Source organism: Montipora capricornis, chromosome 3 (genome assembly GCF_036669925.1).
Source record: "Montipora capricornis isolate CH-2021 chromosome 3, ASM3666992v2, whole genome shotgun sequence".
In the NCBI taxonomy this organism is placed as follows: domain Eukaryota; kingdom Metazoa; phylum Cnidaria; class Anthozoa; order Scleractinia; family Acroporidae; genus Montipora; species Montipora capricornis.
In genome coordinates this window covers 10,298,378-10,302,868 of record NC_090885.1, presented here as the reverse complement: position 1 = coordinate 10,302,868, position 4,491 = coordinate 10,298,378, and positions in this window count along the sequence as shown.

The following is a 4,491-nucleotide window of genomic DNA, read 5'->3' as shown; positions in this document are numbered from 1 at the left end:
CGTCTGATTTAGGGTCCGCGTTTTCTGTTTCTTCTTCTTTTGCATTTTCTTTTTCGTGATTGTCGGTGATATCTTTCAATTCGATGTGAACCTCGCTACCGCAACACGCAACTAAACATCGCATTCTCTGACATATGTCACTTAAAGAAACCGTGGGCGATGAGCTTCCACACACGCGGCTTGCAGCACTACCCATGGTGTTAAACAAATGATTAGATCTTCTTCATTTGCAGACCTTTTATAACAATTTGCCAAACCATCCACCAGAAAGAAGGATAATGTATCGAGTACGTGACACATAAGACTTTGTGGAATGTATATTGTTCGGTAAATGTAGCGCTGCATTGGTCCATGTAGTAATAAAAACTCAACAAGCGACCGGGGTTCATTGGATGTAACTCTTTTACAAGTTCTAACCACTGCTCACGAGGTGTGCTGTGAAAGATGTGTCCTCCAAAACAACTCCGAGCGCAAACCTGAACCAAGACAAAGTACACTCTATCCATGTTAACGAGTCTACTGAAAAACGGGCACTGCACGAATTCCTTTATAGCACTTCTTCTGAATTCAGTCACTCACTGACATGGTTAACACTTATGCGTGTGTGATTTATTTTCGCTCTAAAAACATTGAAACAGTGCTTGCATAATATTGCTTGACCGGTACATGTGCATCTTTATTGTACATAGAGTGCGCTTTCAAAAGAACTTTTTATTTACTTTTTTTGGATTAAGATTTGATTAAAGAAAATCTATCTCTCGCAAATATAACATTGTGATAAGCGTTCTCTGTTAAGCAGCGAACTCAAGTGAATAATGTGTGTGATTTATTTTCGCTCTAAAAGCGTTGAAACAGCGCATGCATAATGGAACAATAATGATGCAGCGAAAGCAAGTGAATTACATTTTCTTCATCTCTCATTTACGCATGGGTTATTTATTGTTGCTCTAAACGCGTTGAAATAGTGCATGCATAATAGAACAATGATGCAGCGAATGCAAGTGAATTACAACATTTTTTTTCTTCTCTTATTTGCGCGTGTGATTTATTTTCGCTCAAAAAAGCGTTGAAACAGTGCATGCATAATAGAACAATCATGATGCAGCGAATGCAAGTGAATTACAAAGAGAGCTACTCTCACAAATATCACATTGTGATAAGCGTTCTCTGTTAATTCAGTAAAACCCTTGAAATGTTTGTTGGTGTGTATTTATTGACTTAACAACTATAATCTTTGTTGTACATAGGGTGCGTTTTCAAAAGAACTTTTTTCGTATTAAGGTTTGTTTAAAGAGAACTCTCTCTCGCAAATATCACATTGTGATAAGCGTTCTCTGTTAATTCAGTAAAACGTTTGAAATGTTTGCTGGTGTGTTTTTATTGACTTAACGATAGCCTTCTGCAAATAAAATTCGTTCGAGTTAGTCCGGTCTCGAATGTTTCATATTCTGTATGTCTGAACAGAACTGCATTATCAGAGTCACAGTATTTATTTAAGCGGAACGCAACATGTTTGTTTTAACGTTACAATAGTCAAATAGTAGAAGAACAATCATTTATATCTAGAGTATCTTTTAATAAAGCGTTTGAAATGTATATTGTTGTTTGCTCACTGCGTCAAATATTGTGAAAAGTATTTTGAAATACGATATGAAACCAACTCCCGCTTCACCATACCACAGTATTAAACGCTTCTCAAAATCCAAAGGTTTTTTTCAAGCGTTTTCAGAAAAGGTTTTATTCAAATCTGTTGAGTAGGCTTTCTTTGTGTCTGTGCACTGAAGGATGTCTTTGTGTATTCTTACATAAAAAAAGATTGCATTTACCAGTGTTTCATTCAAGCGCGAGGTTGAGAAAAAACTTTCCTTAAAAAAAGGTTGTAACAACGGAGTTCACGTTTGTTTAAAAAGCGTAAGAGTTGAGAATGCTCCTCTTTTCCACACAAAACAACTTTTTTTTCTTCTATATTCTTCCTTCTTCGCGCTTCGATCGCCTCTATGCAAATTTAGTTTAAAAAAGAACGAAGCGTTTGTGGACTTGTCCAGGCGTGTAAAGCCTTTTGTGTATGTGTTTTAAAATTCTGTTTGACTCGCTTCAAAACAATAGGGTTCTCACTTCACTTTGTAGGTAACAACAACAACAACAATATTTTATTATTTGACAATAAGTCCTTATTCCCCTGGCTCCGCAGGTAGCAGTGCTAATCGAGGCGGGCCAGGATAATCAGTAAAAGAAGAAGAAAATACACACAGTAAGACTACCGAGAAATAGATAGATAATTAGATAGGTAAGTAAATACGAAAACAGATTAAGTCTAAAGAAACACCTAGCTATGTAATTGAGGTTGGCAACGCAGTATATTATGAGAGGTAGATAAATAAGACAAAATGAATAAGATAAGATAAGCGAAGCAAAGATGATGGCTATTAAGAGTATTTGCTAACTTTCGAGATTATCGATTCTAAGTCTTCGTAGGAGTCTTCAGATTCTAATATATTGAATAAGATCATACGAATTTTCCTTTTAAAAATGGGTTTTGGTAGTGTTCGGTACTTAGTTGGTATCTCATTCCACAGTTTTGCACCAATTCTTGAAAACGATTTTCGTTCAATTTCAAGTTTTGACTTTTTAATATAAAAGTTGTTGGAAACTGAAGATCGCGTATTATATGAATGAATTTTTGCAGTAGGGATGAACAAATCCTTCAATTGTGAAGGGATAACATCATTATTTACATCATGCATTGTTTCAGCTAGCAATTTATAATACAAAAAGTGAATAGGTAAAACCTTTGCATGAAGGAACAAAGGAATGGCGTGATCACACCTGTCAGCGAAGCACATGAAACGGAGAGCACGTTTTTGGAGGATCAAAAGCTTATTTAGTTGAGTTTTGCCAGCTTGTCCCCAAGCAATTAAGCCGTATCGTAAATAAGGAACAATAAGGCAGTTATATATACTAACAAGAGTATGGAAGGGAACAAAATGCCTTATCTTTGACAGTAATCCAATGGTTTTGCTAAGTTTCAGTGTTATAGAGTCAATATGGTTTTTCCATGACAGTTTATAATCGATTAGGACACCGAGATATTTCACATGATCTTTACATTCCAAGTAGGTTAATGTATTTGTTTGGTGATCGTTAATATATATTGTAGGAAGAAATGAAAGGCGTTTTTGATAAGGGCGAAAAATTACGAAATTTGTTTTATTGAGATTAAGGGTTAGTTTGTTAGATACTAACCACTGGTACACATTATGTAGCCCAGAAAGTTAATGAAAACTGACGTCGTCGGTGTCTCATTGGCCCGTGATGACATCACCTTGACCTCATTGGCTCCCTTTCTTTCCCATTGTTCTTTTCGCTATATATTTGTGTTACCAGCCGGATGGCTGGGTGGAAACAGAACACAGGCAAAGCAAACACATCTCGCTTACTTTCTCAATAAAAGAGACCTTCATGTACGTACGTGACTAGCATCTGATTAACCTAACCCTAATTTATGCGACGACGTGGGATGCACGTGTTGTTTCACGTGTTAGGGTTAGGTTACAACCGTTATTGCGTCATGTCCCAACTTGCCCCTAAATTATGCACGCCCCCTTCTTTCACGTGTTAGGGTTAAAACCGACACATTGCGTCATGCCCCAACATGCCCCTAATTTATGCACGCCCTGTTATAATATATGCACATGAAATCCAGGTTTTTGGGTCTGAATAAGCCCATACAACTACTAAAATCCTCACCCAACTTCAGAGGTTTCAAAGGACCAATGAAGAGACTAATGCTCAAAATCATTGCCTTTGTCTTCTTGCGGTCTTTCCAGTTCAGTGTCTCAGATACTTTATTGTAGTTTTGACCACATATGAGGTCCTTGGTATCTTAGAGAATGCTTTTCATAGTTAACAAGAAGGATTTTTAGCCGACTTCCTTTAAGTTCACAGTATTTCAGTGGGTTTGTTTTGATGTTGCAATATATCTTGGTAAATATCCAGTTTCAATTCTGTTGTCCGAAGTCCACAGTCCACAGTCCCCATTCCGTGACCGAATGATACGGTTAAGTGCTATCCTGGATATTTGTTTACATTTAAAACTATTGTTAACAGCATTGATTCCAATCAAAACCAGAAAAAAAGACAAAAACACAAAAACTTGTTTCCAGTCACGCACACAATTCTTTAGTACATATTTCCCCGTTAATCGGTCACGTAGTTTTCCATGGTTTAGTGGCCAGTGCGATTGCCTCTGAAGGAAGAGATACAGAGTTCGGTTCAATCCCACTTAAACTGCCTTCTGCGAGACAGAGAAATCTTACGCATGCGCAATCAGAGTGCGACCGGAAAAAAACACAAATGGAGAAAAAAAGTTTAAAGTCCAAAATGGAGTCGAAAACTATACTTAGTATATACTAAGGGGGCTAGGGGTTATTATACATAATACAAGCCCTATGACTTTAAAATGCTTGTGAGGCAAAACCATTATGCAAAAAC